General features: G+C 29.8%; 2 non-coding genes across 2 annotated transcripts; both read right to left on the reverse strand.

Moving 5' to 3' along the window:
• Nucleotides 1-3,345: 3,345 nt before the first annotated feature.
• Trnam-cau (transfer RNA methionine (anticodon CAU)) lies at nt 3,346-3,436 on the reverse strand. The gene is given in 2 exon segments: nt 3,346-3,381; nt 3,400-3,436. It is a non-coding gene; the product is annotated as a tRNA-Met (tRNA).
• Nucleotides 3,437-12,489: 9,053 nt separating this feature from the next.
• Trnam-cau (transfer RNA methionine (anticodon CAU)) lies at nt 12,490-12,580 on the reverse strand. The gene is given in 2 exon segments: nt 12,490-12,525; nt 12,544-12,580. It is a non-coding gene; the product is annotated as a tRNA-Met (tRNA).
• Between the last annotated feature and the right edge of the window lie 7,488 nt (nt 12,581-20,068).

Genomic DNA, 20,068 nt, shown 5'->3' on the forward strand with positions numbered 1-20,068 from the left:
CATATAATTTCAGGTATAATATGCTAAAACCATCTGAAACTACTTTCTGTGTTTAGGAATCCATTTAAATGCTTTTGTATAGGAATTTCATATGTAATACAATACATCATAATTTAACATTCAAAAGTAATTTGTTATAATAATCAAATTATTTACAATGAGGTTACTTTGAGACTTATTTAGTTTCAAAACATCAAAGCAAACGAGAGGCTAAAATATTCATTGGGTAATAAGTTCGTTTCATAAATACATATTTATATTGCAAAAGCTTTCAGCTAAAACTTATTCTAAGAACGTTATGGGATTTTTAATCAGCAAAATGAGTAGTTTAATTTCGAAATATGTCATCAAAATTTTGGCTATTGTCATATTTATCCGCTTGTAATAAGATATTAACTCCCTGAAAGTAAGTTAGCAAAACAATTTTTACTCGAATTTTATTTGTTCGGTTTTACAGCTAATCTCGGATGTTATCGACTTAAAGCAATACCAGGGACCAAAGCCACCTTACCTGTTGGTGCTAATGGACTCCAGTAACTTGAACCCATTAAATCGCCTAACCAAATTAGTCACCTCGTGCGATCACACAATTCAACCAGTAAAGGCAACCCTTCGTCACAAGAGACTTCTACTAATGAAACTTAAAGTGAATATGAGATATAATCGTATCATTTATCCATTGCTCATTAATAATTGAACTCTTTAAAAAGCATAGGGGAAATTCCAAATCATAATATATGCTTAAGTATGAAAATGTATCTTTTTGCAGACTGATAAATTATCGTTGTTCCTCAAAGAAATGCTCAAAATACTCTTTAGTGAGGTGTCTACTATTATATTGTTTTATTTCTAAGTAGTATTGTCAATGTTTGTTCTTTTTTGTTGTCGTCTTGTCGATGATTTAACTTTCTTTCAAGTTTCGAGCTTTCATTCGAATGTAAATAAACCGAAAATATTGTTGCATTCTTCTCATAATTTATTATTTTAAAGGACATTCATAATTATATGATTAATCTATAAATTCGAATTGTTATTAAGCATGATTAATCAAAACAGAGTACACACAGGATAGTTGTGATGTTTGAACGTTTTTGGTTGTTGTTTTTTTGTTTTTTGTTTTGTTTTTCTTTTTTTTGGTTTTAGTAGTAGTAGTAGTAGTGGTAGTGGTAGTGGTAGTGGTAGTGGTAGTGGTAGTGGTAGTGGTAGTGGTAGTAGTAGTAGTAGTAGTAGTAGTATTGGTTATATGATTGTTTTAATTGCTGAATTGTAAACAAGTTCTGTTAGTCTATCTAAACTAAAGAAAATTCTCTGTTCATGATTAAAGTCGTAGGATCTAATAGATTTATTTGTTTCTTCAGATTAAAAGATGCAAGGTTTGTAAGAAAAAACGCTTTTTATAAATTTAAAAAAGCAAAGCTAAATTTAAAAAAGCATATTTATATTGGTAAACTGAATCCGTCTATTGATACGTCTGTTAAAACTCAAGTTATAAGTATTTTAGTGCGTCAAAAGAAACACACTTTTGTTTTATTTTACTGCGATTATATTGTGACGGCATGCCAATTGTTTTCTATCAGGTTTGTGCCATTGCTATATATATTGAGAGAAATAGAGAAACCTGATGTTCATTAGTAGAAGATCAGAAAAAAGAAATTTAGTTCCCGAATAAGGACTTTTCATTATTGTCTAAGAGATTTCAGCTGAAGGAGTGGAAGCAAGTCAAAAAGTGCAGCAAGTTCAGAAGCGCAGCAAGTCCAAAAAGGCAGCAAGTCTAGAAGCGCAGCATTCCAGGAGCGCAGCAAGTCACGGAGTGCAGCAAATTCAAACGTGCAGCAAGTCTAGAAGCGCAGCAAGTCCAAGTCCAAAGGCGCAGCAAATATAGAAGCGCAGCTTTCCAAGAGCGCAGCAAGTCTAGAAGTGCAGCAAGTCCAGGAGTGCAGCAAGTCCTGAAGTACAGCAAGTGCAGCAAGTCTAGAAGTGCAGCAAGTCTAAAAGCGCAGCAAGTCTAGAAGTGCAGCAAGTCCAGGAGTGCAGCAGGTCCTGAAGCACAGAAGTACAGAAGCACAAGAAAAGCATTGATTACTCTGTCTAGCAAGTCCCTTTTGTTAATAAGACAAAGTCACCATAAATAGTGGACCTACACAGACTAACGTCTGACACCGAGAATATAACTGTAGCGCCACCTGTTAGCATAATTTGGGTGTCACATATTATTACACCAGATGTCGCGTCGTATAATGCTTGCTGCATTCGGCTTTCGGCTATGCGTCATTCTACCATGTCATTCGTCAATAGACCCAAATACAAACAGTTGCAGCTTAAGTTATTGCATTAATATACCAGATCAACAACTGAATTAATAATTGATCGTTAAATAATGATATCAACATACAATTAAGCAAGACACACACAGCAGAAAGCATAATGTGCATGTAAGAAAGCAACGTGGAAAAGTCAGAATGCAAGATGTACAAGTTAGAAAGCACGATGTAACGTAAGAAAGCAAGATGTAACGAAAGAAAGCAATATGTACAAGTTAAAAAGCATGATGTAACGTAAGAAAGCAAGATGCAATTTTTGCGTTAATACCCTTCCAAAGCTTTAGCCCCATCTTCCAGAGTACTAACGTGCATTGGAAATGCTGGTCCGAAACGAGCGCACTTTTGTCAAATGTAACTTTAAAGTATCATCAACCATTTTGCCATGTCCTGAATTATAGTTTTATTTTCATTTATTTTCATTTTTACACGAAATAATCAGTTTGGCGCGATTAACAATAATCAAATATTGAATATAATCTTTAATAATTGTTTAATCTTAATTTATAGTTATCTTTCCATATAAAGACCGATAACATTATTTTAATGGACGTTTTACCAGTTTGAAAGTACAGCTTTGTTTGACGTGAATTTGAATACCAACCAGTTTAATTACTTGCTTGATATTGCTTCTTCATTATGTACATGTTATTCCATTACGTGCCAGTGTTCTATATGTAGTAGGTGATATATCAAGTTGATGGAATAATGTATTTTCGCAACATTAAAAAGTTAAAATCTCGTTACTTTTACTACAACAAATGTCAAACATCGTCCGAATTTCTAGACATGATCCCAATATTTTGATTACTGGTAATTTTGATATACTGTCGCATATTTTGCACATAGATGTCAACATTTCATATTCCATTATCATTTTCTTTCTTAAATTAAAAGTTTTTTTATTGCTTTTAATTAAAGCTTGAGTAAACCTTGCTCGTTTAACCATTTCTACTAAAAAATACTTATTATATTAGATGTTGTTATTTCTCCATATTTTTATGATAAAATTAATTAGTAAAATGTATGCCCCGGGTGAGGATCGAACTCACGACTTTCAGATGGCTCGTGATATATTGATTATGAGACTGACGAGCTACCTACTGCGCTACCGAGGCAGATATGTACCTCTGTTTTAGATTTATGTTTTGACAGTTCGTCCTCTTAAGTTTCCACTAACACATTTTTATTGCCTAAAGTACAATGTTATTTTGCTAGCTGCATGTGAATTCAATGTGTGTATAACTTTTGTTTCAAGTCAAATTGATCTTAGTTGGTTTAGCAGAATTATAATTAATCTCTTAATTACACTCAAAATAAATTCTTAGATTCATCTTGGCTATGATATACATGAATAATGCACATAATGTATCCTTGTGAGTTTTTCATTCATTTTTCATTCATTTCACATAATTGTAACGTTATGAAGATAAATATGCAACAATATGCTACAAATCATGTGATTATTACATTGTACTCAATTTTGTAAAATTGATAATATTAATTTTAATGATTACGCTATTTCCATTAAAGATATTATAGTATTGTCATCCTTTGATGAGGGATAACTGTAATGTTTTGTTGCTGTACATATATAATCATGATTACTCCATTCTTGGTGTATCCAGAGTCAAGACATGGTGGATATTCAGTTTAAACTAGGTGGGATAGTTGGCAGTGATATACATTTTCGAGAAATACTTCAACAAACATGCTTGTAAAGACCGACCGGTTGTCCTTTTGATTGACAGTGTGACTAGACATATCAGTATGAGTGTATTTGAAATAACAAAGACAAATGAATTACTATTTTGTCTTTAAAAGTCATTTTACATCTGGACTTATACTACCAGATAATGCATCTATATTACTGCTGACGCGAAAGCCATTTATATAGCATTGTCATACATTTCACAGCATAATGATTAAAAAAATAGATTTACATATAGTGTAATAATCAATCATAAATTATATGTCCAATTATATTATGATTACGAAATACCTTTTGCGATTACATATTTAGAAAACTAAGTCAAGCTGTTTTGGATCCCAAATGAATAAAAACAAAATGAGTTAATGAACTTAATTGGTATCTTGTCTACGATGAAATTGAATAGGCACTTCTGCATCTGTAATATTTGAGTTCCTAATTATTTCATCAAAACTCCTTCCCCATTGGCGCAAAAGTAAAGACCTCAGATAAAATAATAATTCAATTTTCTGTTAACCATAATTACGTATACGCGTAACTTACACGCAAATCATGTCACGTATGGTAGAAAAAGATATAATTCACTTTAAAGACTAATAATGTGAGAAAAGGGATCAATTTAGGGCAATCGGTCCTGAAGGAATTAACGGGACAGTATGGCTACTGAACATATTCCTATTCAAATGAGAGATAGCATGATATATGTACTACAGTTGTTATAACATGTTAAGAATGGAACCGATATTATAACGTTTTGTTAAGGCGAGCAGTTTTACACCATGGTTGTAAGCTAAAGGTGAATTTAACTTTATTATTTCACAGCACATTATTCGTCAGCAATGAATATTTGTTTTTCTTCATGTAGAAATGCACACCTTCGTTTTAAATTGTTATTATGTTCTATAATGTTTTAAGAATAGATTGAGAATATGAAAAACAAGATCAACAATGAAGAGAGGCATTGATGAATGAATCCCATAATACAGGACCACCGGCATGGAGCCCAGCGGGACACCAATTATTTGTGGTGCACTTACCACATGAAGGAAAAAGCGTTGAATGTTAGTAATTGTGAAAAAAATAACGAGCAAAATGTAACAAGAGGTATTTTATTTTTGAAACAAAATGCTATATAACTAATATATATTAGTTTAATATATATTATTTGTTTTGCAAAACAAAACAAAAGACGGCTCACCTATATGACCAGTTTGTATCCTTATTAGAACTGTAACAGTGCATACACACAAAAATGAAAAGTAAAACTAAAAGCATTTTTATAAGTCCGAATGGGCTTTTTAGATACCTTACATAATTATAAAAACGAAAACTTGAGGTTCACATCAAGTCTTGGTCCTGGATCAAAAGATGGATTCAACCTAAACAATAATCGATACGGTCACGGTGTGCTGATTAGAAAATAGCTATATTAGAAAATTGAGGACATATTCAATCGATCTCTTTATTCATGATGGTGACTATAAAGAACTTCCTAGCTTAGTCCTAATGTATTTTTCCTGGTCCATTGAAGAATTTGATTCTTATCATTTTGATGATGGAGTTGGTGTTTAATTTTTATGATTGTACTAGTGTGATACATTTATTTTATACTAACAATGTTGTTTTTAAATGCAGTCAAATTACATTAAATTTTGCTTATTTAAACAATTGTTTTCAAATTCTTAATATTACAAGAAACAGCTAAGCCTTATCAATTAAAAATAATTTTATAATGTGAAATTAGAATAAGCTTCCTTTGCAATTTTAAAATGAAAATGGGGCAATATGATAATCACTAATTATACTAATGAAAGATAATTATATAAAATGTTTTCAGTAAAATACAACAATTAAAACTCACAGACTACTTGTTTTGATAATAAAAATGTTATGTCTCTCTGATATACACTGTTAACAATGTGCTAATATCTCTGATAAAACCTTAATAAATGTGAATTGGCGATTTAATTTTTTTCAAAAGTTTAAGATGCACCACTCCCTATTTGCCTCATAATAGGCACACGGCAACATGAACTTAATTACTATATTCAAAGAGTAAAGACAACTTTCGAGGAAAGGGTGATATTGAAATTCGTATAAGCATCGAGATTTGGTGTTTCATGCGTTTGATCTTCTCACAGATCGATATTTTTGTTGGTTATATTAAATCGATTTTTTTAAGGAAAACGTTTGAAAGTTGTTTTTTTTTTTTAAAAACACCCAAGATGGCTTACATGTAACGAGTCTCAGGCATCAAATCTTGAATAAAATTTCTTTCATTGTCAATAAGATCTTTGACTGCGTCACACATAGGGGGCATTCGGCCCTAACTGCAACATAAAACCCTTGCCTTGAGTTTGTTCAAAAGTCTTGCCCCCCAGAAGAAATCTCTAGAACAATAACGTTTCACAATCTCAGTTGATACATGCATTGTAACCATTTAGGGTCAAGTTAACCGAATTGCACTATTGCCTAAGATACAATTAAACAAGCAAATAGATTGTAATTACTTCGTATTTTTATGTCAGCAACCTAAACATCCTATCACCATTGCTGCGAAAGTAAATACGTTAGAAGATATTATAAGTATATAATAAATTAATATCTTTTTGTTATAACTATATTTACGTTTACGCGTAGCTCATTTGTGACAAGGCCACATAGGGTAGGAAAAACTAAAATTTACTTTTTAAGACTAATATGATAATTTATTATATACTTACAAATGAAATATTGAGAAATATTGATGAAATAAAATGTGTCTTTTCATTTTCCGTATTTTCACTGTAAAAAAACATATTTTCCGTATTTTCACTGGTGTCTTGCCGGACTACTTTCTTTTAAATTCTGCCTGTACACAAAACTTAAGCGAAAGTCTTTCAAATTTTAATGTCAAAAAAGAGAAAAATGTATATAATAAACAGAAAATTCAAGTTTTTTCTATTAATACATGATTTATTTTTATCTTGTGGCATGAAAATTACCATATTTCACTCATGGCTACCGCCACTCATGAAATATTTATTTTCATGCCACTCGATGAAAATAAATCATGTATTTATAGAAAAAACTTGAATATCCTCTATGTAGTATCATTTTAGGGAAATCTGAAGATATTAACAGGACAATATGACTACATAAAATGTTCCGATCAATGAAGATTATAATATAGTAAATTTCACCGGTTTGAAATAAAGATATTAATTTTTTGTTTCAAGTAAATTCAACTGCCAGAATGCATTCGTTACTTAATTATTTTATTCCTGCTTCCCTTCTATACAGTCATGTTATCGCCTTCTCTTTTGTCAAATCTGACCTTTACGTGCAATTTGATACAGAACACGCATTTGCGCAAAATCAGGATCATTTAAAACAGTAGATAATGAGAACTGCTTTTGGATACATTAATTATTTTAGTTCATATTTAATCGTTGACGATCACCAATCACTTGATTTTATATTTAATACAAATACCAATTAAACTTATAAAACGTGATAATACAACAAAACTATTTTTCATTCCGTTATTTTAGGAAAATGTTCTATTTAAAATGTATAGTGAAATAAATGGTATTCAATATCAACCATTGTATTATTATTGAATACTATAATTTTGCAACTTAAAACGTTAAAACATGTCACACAAGCAATGAATTAACTGATCTGAAATTAATATTTGGATTACATGTATAACATGCTATGTCATGTTTGCAAATAAATTTCAGAATTCGAATGCCATTACAATATCTCTTTACTCTATTGGTTAAATAGTAAACACTAAATCATATAATATTTTCTATAAAGGAGTTTGTCCATATGATATCACACCGTACAATCAAATGAGTAGACAACCGTTCAACGCGTCGACAGCCGTACTAGTATATACATGTCGGTATTAGACTACAATTGGCAGACGGTAAGTATTTATCTATTTCTAACATATCCGATCTGTGTCCGAGTAAATCAATGTTATGGAATCATAGTCAACATCTAAAGGAGTCTGCTATTAAATGTTAAGCTCTGTGCAAGCTTTTCTCTACGTAAATTCTTAATAGAAATAACCACACTTTCCAATGAGATGCGGCATTTTTTATAAAGTCACAAAAACTTACGTATTTTATAATAATAAATCCTTTTAAGATACGATTCGTAAACGTCACCATTTTGTTATTAAATATTCCAAACCATACCTTAAAAATGCTTTTCTCTTAAAGATATAGATTGTCTTCAAAATTTCAGTAACGTAATTAACCGTCCGCCTCTATTTTATGATATCATCGAGGTCCACTCATCAGCAAGAATGAATAACACTGAAACCGTTCAACGAAAACATTTTTAGATCTTTTTTGCTATAGTTATTAGGAAAGAAAAAAGAGATCGCTATTTAAAATATACATTAATTCGTGGTACTTTCTAATGAACGCATGGAACTTCCAAACTTCATCTAAGAGTATTTTGTCCTGGTCAATTGGAGAATTTGATTCTTATAATTTTGATGACAGAGCATGGATATTGCTAGTATTGGTCTATTGGTGTATGCCAGATGTTTTTCTTTCTAGTTTATGTCAGTCACATTTCTCAACTTAATCTTGATATTCTTAGACAAAATGATAAAAATGTGTGGAGTGTCGACATGCTTAACTAGGTAAATTACAAAATCCAAACACGCAGAAGTACGAAGGATTGTCTCGTTTAAGAATCAAATAATGTTATCGTAATTTAATCAAATTTCTATAAAAAAAAACATTGATGATTTTCAAATGTAATGGAAATCAAAATAATCAATACTTTAGTGTTTAAAATTATAATACATGTATATGTGAAAATGATTTAATTGTTTTTAACTCATCAATGCATTTTAAATTCTTAATGAAAATATATGCAGCCATATTAAACAAATTTCAGTTGCTTTGTATAATTACACTTCAAGAATCTGCATGAATATACATTAAATTTTAATTTTACATAAGTTTTTTTTTTAGTTAAAGGATGAAATTTGAAAATCACAAATTTCGAGATGCAGTGTTTAATGGCGTGTGCACGACACACAGCATGATATTATTCTGTGTGCACGTAATCATTTTTCTGAAGAAAAACATGTGAAAACATTTTCCATTTTGTGACAATTTTGTTACGTAAAAGAATTGTATTCCAAATTAGCAACACTCTTTCTGTGAGTTCCCCCCAACCCTTTATCGTAATAAGATCCGTAAAATTAAATAAATTATCGCAAAAAACAAGAAAATTATATTACGGTGAATTAACTTTTACTTTCTATACAAAATATCATGACAATTAAATATTTGGTTAAGAAGATAATTTATACATAGTAATTAGAACATTTGTTAAATATATATGTAAGTTTTATTAAAATAAACAGCTTCCTTTCTGGAAGAAATTTTATTTAAAGTTAAAATGAATAAAAATGTGAATAACGCAATAGTAATTGCTTTAAACGTAGAAAGAAAATAGGCATACCTATTCGACAATTGCACATTATGCTAAACATTGGAAATGCACATATATGCAAAGGAATACATACAATCATAAGGCTGATTTACTTAAGAATCAGAATACAATGGACATACCAATAACAGATGATACTCATTTTCAACCACTTTCATATTACATTTCACACATAATTTATTGTTTCTATCTATATTTCTGAAGCGACCTTCATCTATAATAGCTAATCTATGAGCCGAACATCTAAATCTTGAAAGGGGTTTTCTATGTTTATCATTTGTGATGATACTAAGATTTTTTTCATAACCAAAATCAGTTTTAATTTCTTTATAAACTTCTAATTTTCTAGGTACACGCAGTTCATTATACCAATTTTGCATATTTTGATCTTTAATACGTTGTATAATACTATTTACTTGTGAATTATTTAATACTAAGTTTGGATCACACAAATACTGTAAACCAAGCGAATTTAACAAACGTTTTACATGTAATGTCCAGGCATTGACTAAATTATCATTCTGGTCTTTTAAATACATAATTTTATACATAAGTGTACCTGGGGTTTTCCTTATTCTAGACTAAAGTTTTATTATTCTGATATTACGAATGACTGATAATGGAAATTTACCTAATTCTCCATAAACGGCAATATTTGCTGTTTGTTGACGAACTCCTAAAATCTGTTTTAGGAACTTAAGATAAACGCGCTCTATGTCTGGACTATCATGAAAACCCCAGATTTCACATCCATATGTCAATATTGGTAAAACCATTGATTCATAAAGTTTAATTTTTTCAGTAACATCAAGATTAACTACATCAAAAAGAGAATTCAGTGAATACAATGCCTTTGTCACTTGATCGGACAATATCTTTTGAATTTGATAGTAGCTTTCATTTGCTGATAATGTGACACCTAAATAAGTAATTTTTTGAACAACTTTAATGTTTTCATTATTATAAAAGAACTCAACATTACCATTCCTTTTGCCGTTTTTAAAAATCATTGTGACAGTCTTATCAATATTAACAGTAAGTCACCATTCAGTACAATATTGGTTTAATTTGTTAAGAAGTAATTGTAAATCTTCCTGTGTATAAGAAATTAGTGCTCGCCATTTTTTTAAGCCAATCACCGACGAGGATTTTTCAAATTTTCAGATTTCAAATTTTAATAGAACAGGTTTTATATAAACTGGACGTTTTATATTATAAAACGCAAGTGGGCGGAGCTAAGTTTCGAAGAGCGCTAAAGTGAAATATACGCATGTGCAGAGATCTTGAAGTTTACTCCTACTAATCAATATTTATGCATCATGTTTTTTCCGTAGACGCACGTGTATATCGTCACTACGGCATAGAATTAAAAAAAAGAGGTTCATTGAAATGAAAACAAGCAAAATAACAGTAAAAATGTTTTATAACTTACGGAACCAGTATCATTTTATAATTTCCAAATAAAAAGTTCACTTATTCCAACAAAGTATGTATGTAATATTTCTTACTTTTTATGTAAATATTACAGCCCGTGCCGCTACAAAACCGAAAGTAGGGTGTTTTTATTAATTTTACATTTATTTTTGACAATATACTGCCATTTTTCCGAAGATGATATGTATATGAACATAATAAATATGTATGCTGCATATATAATCAAGCTACAGGTTCATTTCAGCCCGAAAAATATGTCGAGGTGACGGGCGAGGCAAGACATGTCGACATTTTGTAGCTTATTGTGAAGTTGCAGTACATGAAAATCGGGCACATGACAAATCAGCACATAAATAAAACATTCTAGTGTTCCGTGGTATACATCTTTTCTACGTGTCATACCTCCTTTCCTTATTACAATGAATTTTTACTGCATTGTTATCCATCGCTGGTTTGTTTTTAGCAGAGAATGACCTGTGTATGTTCAAAGAGGGTACCGTTTGAGAATATTTCGCAAAGAGGGTACCGATATGGATATGCACCGTGATATTGTCTGATTTACCTAGACAGAATGCGGGAATAAGCTATACAAAACACATGACCGAAAATGTGTACCACTACATCTTCCAAACATGGTTATACACATTTAGGCTATCGTGTGACGTCACGCAGTGTGTTGGGCGGGAAAAAATGGGCGGAGCACTAAGCCGGTTAGAGTGAATATTGGATGTTCTTCGTAAATAAGAAAGCTACAGTCGCTTCGCAAGCTCCGCTCCTTTTTAGCTTTCTTATTTACGAAGAACACCCAATATGCACTCTAACCTATACATAACACGGTATCATCGGCAAATAATAACAAAAATATCTTTTGATAAAAAATGTCATTAGATAATGAGAACTGCTATTCGATACATTAATTATTTTGGATTTTGTTGAACCATTTGAACAGAAATTTACACGATTATCAATAACTTGATTTTATTCTTGATACAAAGATCAGTAACAGTTATCATACAACTAAACTACATTTTATTCCCTTATTTAAGAAATCCGTTCTATTTAAAATGTGTTGCGAAATAAATGATATTCAATGTTCAATCATTGTTTTATTAATGAATACTATAATTTTGTTACTTAAAACGATTAAACATGTCGCACAAGCAATGGATTAACTGACCTGAAATAAGTTAATATTTTGATTACATGGTTGTAATGATAACATTCTGTGGCTTTTTTCCCCTTTTCTTTTGCATTTAAATTCATATTTCAGGATTTCAGGTCTTCCTGTCTATCGTATCTCAGAGATTCTGCTGACTAAATATAATCACTTGGATTTTTCCAAAAATGATTACAATGCATAGGTCACTGACCTGTCTAATTTTAAATATCAGATATATGGATACATTGAGAACTAAACGACAACCTATTTTTAACACAAAAAGCACAAGTCAATGTTTATTATTAAAAAGTATTGTTATTCAAATAAAAAGTAGGAATTGGGATCTATCAATTTGATAAGTTATTTTCTCAAACTGCTCATGCTTAAATAAGTAAAATGTATGCCCCGGGTGAGGATCGAACTCACGACCTTCAGATGGCCCGTGCTATACTGATTATGAGACTGACGCGCTACCTACTGCGCTACCGAGGCAGATGTATGACAGCTTGAAGATGTGTGTTTAAACATTTTCCCAGTCATTTTTGTTACGACAGACATAAAAAAAATACATTTTTATAGCTTTAAGTACCATGTAATTTTGTAAGCTGTACGTGTATACATATGTGTGTATAGTATTACGTTATTACTATTATTTTTTATTTCAAGACACATTTTACCTCAGGATTATGTCTCTGCAATGAATATTTGTATACGGAAAAGGAGAGCATGTGTTTTATAATGTTGTTATATGTTAATAATGTTGTAACAATGGATTTAGAACAATTAAGAGGTGCTTATCACCTAATAGAAAAAGCATTGAATATTTGTGAAAAGTTGGCAAAATGTAAAAATGTGGTATTTTGACTTCCAAACAAAATATTAAATTAATAATTGTCAAATTGAAAAGATGGCTCAGCTATATTGCCAGTTTGTATCTTCTTAGAACTGGATAGGAGCATAAAAATGATTTGAAAAATAAAAAGCATTTTTTTCTAGTCGCAATTGGCGTTTCAGGTACTTTAAATTCTTAAAAAAATGTTCATATACTTTCAAACAAATCCGATCTTGCTTTTGTCAGATCTTACTTTTGTCTTTACTTATAGTCTTCTTGATAGAATTATTGATACAACATTACCAGCACAATCAAGCAGGCAACGGTGTGCTGATTCGAAACATTACCAGGACACTAATAAATACGCCGCCCAAATTGTGCTAGATTGAAAATAGCTATATTAGACAATTTGTTATTGCATATATTTATTCTATCTCTTTATTCATTATAGTGACTACATGGAAGTTTCTAACTTCGTCTTAATGTATTTTTCCTGGTCTACTTAATAATAAGGTTTTTTTTAAATTTTCATGATGGAGCATAAATATTGCTGGTGTTGGTCAATGGTGCATGACAGATGTTTCTGTTTCTGGGTTTTCTAAGTCACCTTTCTCTACATAAACTTGAGATTCTTAGACAAAATGATGAAATTGCCTGGAATGTCGACATCCTTATCTAAGTTAATTACAAAATCAACGCACGCACACTTATACGAGATGATTGTTACGTTTGTTATTATTTATTAAGGAATCAAATAATGTTATCAAATTTCTGTAAGTAATGCCCTAGAATTCAAGCAAATGTTGTGACATGAAGTGTTTTATTTTGTCTACAAATACTTAAGAATATTCTGTCGATTAACATATGGTGCTTTTATAAACATTTCTTTTTGAGATCAATGCAAATCATAATAGAAGTAATTTTATACATTTGATGCTTTTCAGAAATATATAAAGAGCCTATTCTGTTCTAGAATTAGACTGATAAAGATTTTAAATAAATCAGTGATAACCTGTTTCACTTAACTTATTACCTTGATGATTTCCAAAGGTAAATCTTAATCAATACTTTAGTGTATAAAGTTATAATATATGTGAAAATAATTTAAATGTTTCTAACTGTAAGCATATCAAACAAATTTAACTTGCTTTGTATAATTTTACTACTTGTTAGGTACGTTCATTTTATACAAAGAATCTGCTTGCAGTAAATTTTAATTTTGCATAAGTTTTGTTTTCAATTAAAGGGTGATTTTTGAAAATCCCACAGATTTCGAGATGCAGTGTTTAATGCGTGTGCACGACACACATCATGATATTTTTTTCAGCGTGCGCGAAATCATTTTTCTGAAGGAAAATATGTGAAAACATTTTCCATTTTGTGACAATTTTGTTACGTAACAGAATTGTATTCTAATTTAGCTACACCTTTCTGAGAGTTTCCCCAACCCTTTATTGTAATAAATTTAAGATCCGTAAAATTAAATAAATCATCGCAACAATTAAGATCTTTTCTGGAAAAAAAATTATATATTAAATACTTTTTAATAGAATGCCTGTCATAAAGTAAGTAAAGATAAATAAATAAGATACATTTGTAAATAAAACATGTGAATAACATAATGGGAATTGCTTTAAACGTAGAAAGAAATTAGGCATGCATACAATTGCATATGTTGATAAACATTGGTAATGCATATATATGCAAAGGAATTCACACAATCACAAGGCTGATTTACTGAATATTATGTTTATATTTGGAATGGCAGATGAATTTTGAAGAATATAATTAATGTAAACTCTGTGCAAAAATAAAGAGTAAAAACTTAGCATTTCCCATCTCTACAACAATGACGTTTGAAAATCACCGTTAATAAATGTTTTTATACCGTTGAGAGTCAAGTTCGTTTAATTGCCTTTTTGCCTACTAGGTAATTAAACACTCGGGCATCTGCCATATTATAGTTCCTACGTTATTTAATGTCAGTAACTTGAAAATTCATTCACCAATGCTGCGGAAGTAATAACCTCATAAGATATTTATATCATGCTCTTTTAATTTTATTTCCGATTACACATAACCCATTCGTGATCAGGCCACATATGGTAGGAAAAGAATATAATGTACTTTTTAAGACTAATATGAGAATGTAGTATCAATTTAGGGAAATCATTTCTGAAGATACTCGGGATATTAACGGGACAATATGGCTACTAAATATGTTCTAATCCAAAAGGGGAAATGTCATAGCATTGATATAATATGTACTGTTGAAGAAAATACATATGAAGAATGGAGCCAATATTATAAATTTTTGCTAAGGCGAGTAGTTTCAGAACATGATTGATAGTGTAGTGTTAAAGTTAGCTTTTTGATGTATTTAGACGGTCTATAAAAGAAATATGATTGTTCTAATAAAATATTACTTTTGTTAATCAGTCTTTATCATTTAGCTTACATGTTTCAGTTTTTCCTGCGTTCTCATACGGTTATTACTGGTAATCGATGTGATCATTCATACAATTGGTGATATTTATTGGAACAAAATAATATTGTTACGCTTCAAAGGATTTGGAAACAATAATAATAGAAAATGAAAATAAAAGAGCCAATAAGGATTTTGCTGATGCTACAGTAAAATAGAAAGAGGGTCATGCTTCCTGCGTTCCAATACAACATATCCCGGTGACAATGTTCCAGTTATGATGTACCAGTATCAGTGTATGTAAGAACACAATGTATACCTTTTTTCAATTCAAATCAGGAATAAAATATACGATTGATCATGTATTTCTTCAAAATATTATAAAGTTGAATATTTGTGAAAAGTTGGCAAAATGTAAAAATGTGGTATTTTGACATCCAAACAAAATATTAAATTATTAATTGTCAAATTAAAAAAGATGACTTAACGTTATTACTGGATCAGAGCATAAATAGGATTTTTCTAGTCGAAATGGGCGTTTCAGGTTACTTAAATTCATATAAATATATTTGATGCTGTTCAGATATGTATATACGAGTATAAAATGTCTATTCTGTTCTGGAATTAGACAGCTATAGATTTTGATTATAGGTGAATGATAATCAGTGATAACCTGTTTCACTTAGTAAATTGATGATTTTTAAATGAAATAGAAATCCAATCAATACTTTATTGTGTAAAATTATAATATATGTCAAAAATAATTTTAATATTTGTAACGCAACATTACAGTTATTGTTCTTCATGAAACGGTATGCATATTAAACAAATTTAAGTTGCTTTGTATAATTACACTTGTTAGGTACGTTCAATTTATACAAAGAATCTGCTTGAATATGCAGTACATTTTAATGCTGCATAAGTTTTGTTTTAGTTAAAGGGAAGAAAAAAATGTGAACACATTTTCCATTTTGTCACAATTTTATGAGTTCCCCAACGCTTTTATTGCAATAAATTTTAGATCTGTAAAATCAAATAAATTATCACAAAAAATAAGAAAATTATATTACGGTGAATTAACTTTGACTTTCTATACAAAATATCATGACATTTAAAGTTTTGGTTAAGAATATAATTTATACATATTGAAAATCAAAGTAATTAGAACATTTGTTAAATACATGAAATATGTGTGTAAGTTTTATTAAATTTAACAGTTTATTTTCTTGAAGACATTTTGTTTAAAGTTAATATAAATAAAAATGTGAATAACGCAATAGTTATTGCTTTAAACGTAGAAAGAAAATAGGCATACCTATTCGACAATTGCACATTATGCTTAACATTGGCAATGCACATATATGCAAAGGAACACACATAATCATTAGGCTTATTTACAGAAAATTAAGATTATATTTGGAATGGCATGCAAATTTTGAAGAATAAAATTAATTGTTAACTCCGTGCAAAAAAGTAAAAACCTTGGATGACTCATCTCTCTTTAACAATGGCGTTTGACAATCACCGTTGATAAATGCCTTCATACCATTTAGAGTCAAGTTTATTGAATTGCCTTTTTGCCTACGAGGAAATTTAACACTCGGGCATCTGCTATATTGTAGTTCCTATGTTATTTATTGTCAGTACCTGACAATTCTATCACCATTGCCGGCCTGAGAAGATATTAGTTCTCTTGTCTATTAACAATAATTACGTATACGCGTACCTTATACGTAATTCAGGTCACATTTGGTAAGAAAAGAATATAATTACTTTTTAAGACTAATATGAGAATGTAGAATCAAATTAGGGAAATTATTTCTGAAGATATTAATGGGACAATATGACTACTAAATATGTTCCAAAACATAGATGTCATACCATAATTTAGTGTGTACTGTAGAAGTAAATACACTTTAAAGAATAGAGCCAATATAAATTTTTATTTAGACGAGTAGTTTCACATCATAAATGAGATCGTTAAAGTTATCATTTTAATGTATTAAGACGATCTATCAAAGAGATATGATTTTTTTTTTAAATGTTACTTTTATAACTTAGTCTTTATCATTAAAAAACATGTTTCAGTTTTTGCTGCGTGCTCATACGGCTGTTACTGGTAATTGATACGATTATACAATTGGTGATATTTATTGGAACAAAATATTAATATTGTAACGCTTTAAAGAATTTGGAAACAATAATTATAGAAAATAAAAAGAGTTAATCACGATTTGTCTGATGCTATAGTAAAGATAAAAAAGATAATCAGACCTCCCTGCGTTCCGCTCAAACATAATATTATCTCTAAGATTAACTACTCAGGTACCTTATGATGTACCGCATATGATGTAAAAATATCAGTGTATGTAAGAACACAATTTAAACATTTTAACAATTTAAATCGGGAATAAAACACTAATTGATCATGTATTTTTTCAAAATATTACAATACTTCTACATGCATATAATTATTATAAATTTTCACATTAAACAAATTAGCACGATATAATTTTTTTTAAGAAACTTGCATTAAAAATGTGAAAAAAACACTGATAAATATCGCTAAGTTACAAATTTTATAATAAATTTATGTACAAAACATACATAATATTTAAGTACAGAAAAGTATGGTGATGGATTCAACATAGCTACATAATTACAGGCAAATAACAGTGAAAACCAAAAAAAAAAACATTGTTTTTTTCAGATAAATATTGTTTGAAAATGAAGAAAAAATTCTTAACAGAAAACTAGACAGTATTTCTTTTTTCAAATTATAAGTGAATATAATTAGCTAATTTGTCATTACGTTTTTAGAAATAGAAGTCATTATACTTTTAAATTATATTTGGCCAAGTATAATAGTATCTTGCTAAATAAAGTGCCCTTAAATCAAAATAAAATGGACATACCAATAACAGATGATACTAATTTTCAACCACTTTCATATTTAATTTACATTTCACACAAAATCTATTGTTTCTATCTATATTTCTATAGCGACCTTCTTCTATAGCTAATCTATGAGCCGAACATCTAAATCTTGAAAGGGATTTGCTATGTTTATCATTTGTTATGATACTAAGATATTTTTCATAACAAAAATCAGTTTAAATTTCTTTCTAAACTTCTAATTTTCTAGATACACGCAGTTCAGCATACCAATTTTGCATATTTTGATCTCTAAAACGTTGTATAATATTATTTACTTGTGAATTATTTAATACTAAGTTTGGATCCCACAAATACTGTAAACCAAGCGAATTTAACAAACGTTTTACATTTAATGTCCAGGCATTGACTAAATTATCATTCTGGTCTTTTAAATACATCATTTTATGCATAAGTGTACCTTATTCTAGACTCAAATTTTATTATTCTGATATTACAAATGACTGATAATGGAAATTTCCAAATTCTCCATAAACGGTAATATTTGCTGTTTGTTGACGAACTTCTAAAATCTGTTTTAGCAACTTAAGATAAACGCGCTCTATGTCTGGACTATCATGAAACCCCAGATTTCACATCCATTTGTCAATATTGGTAAAACCATTGATTCAAAAAGTGTTGTTTTTTTTCAGTAACATCAAGATTAACTACATCAAAAAGAGAACTCAGTGAATACAATGCCTGTGTCACTTGATGGGACAATACCTTTTGAGTTTGATAGTAGCTTCCTTTTGCTGATAATGTGACATCTAAACAAGTAAATTTTTGTACAACCTTAATTTTTTCATTATTATAAAAGAACTCACCATTATCATTCCTGTTGCCGGTTTTAAAAACAATAGTGAGAGTCTTATCAACATTAACAGTAAGTCCCCATTCAGTACAATATTCACCTAATTTGTTAAGAAAAAATTGTAAACCTTCCTGTGTATAAGAAAATAAAACGGTATCATCGGCAAATAATAACAAAAATTTCTGTAGATAAAAAATATCATTAGACAATAAGAACTGCTTTTCGATACATTTATTATTTTGGATTTTATTGAACCATTTGAACAGAAATTAACACGATTATCAATAACTTGATTTTATTCTTGATTCAAAGATCAGTAACAGCTATCATACAACTTAACAACATTTTATTCCCTTATTTTAGAAATCCGTTCTATTTAAAATTTGATGCGAAATAAAGATAATTATTTTTTAAACATTGTATTATTTTTGAATACTATAATTTTGTAATTTAAAACGATAAAACATGTCACACAAGCAATGGATAAACTGATCTGAAGTTAAGTAATAGTTTGATTATATGGTTGTAATGATAACATTCTGTGGCTTTTTTCCCTTTTCTTTTGCATTTAAATTTAAATTTCAGGATTTCAGGTCTTCCTGTCTATCGTATCTCAAAGATTTTGCTGACTAAATATAATCACTTGGATTTTTCCAATAAGATTATAATGCATAGGTCCATGACCTGTCTTATTTTAAATATCAGATTAATGGATACATAAAGAACTTAAACACAACCTATTTTTAACACAAAAAGCACAAGTCAATGTTTGTTATTAAAAAGTATTGTTATTCAAATAAAAAGTAGGAAGTAGAATCTATCAATTTGATAAGTTATTTTCTCAAACTGTCCATGCTTAAATAAGTAGCCTCTTGATGGCTCGTGATATACTGATTATGACACTGACGCGCTACCTACTGCGCTACCAAGTCAGAAGTTGACAGCTTGAAGGTGTGTGTTTAAACACTTTCCAAG

The sequence above is a fragment of the Ruditapes philippinarum genome, unplaced genomic scaffold (genome assembly GCF_026571515.1).
Source record: "Ruditapes philippinarum isolate M1 unplaced genomic scaffold, ASM2657151v2 ctg3345_1_1_1_1, whole genome shotgun sequence".
NCBI lineage: Eukaryota > Metazoa > Mollusca > Bivalvia > Venerida > Veneridae > Ruditapes > Ruditapes philippinarum.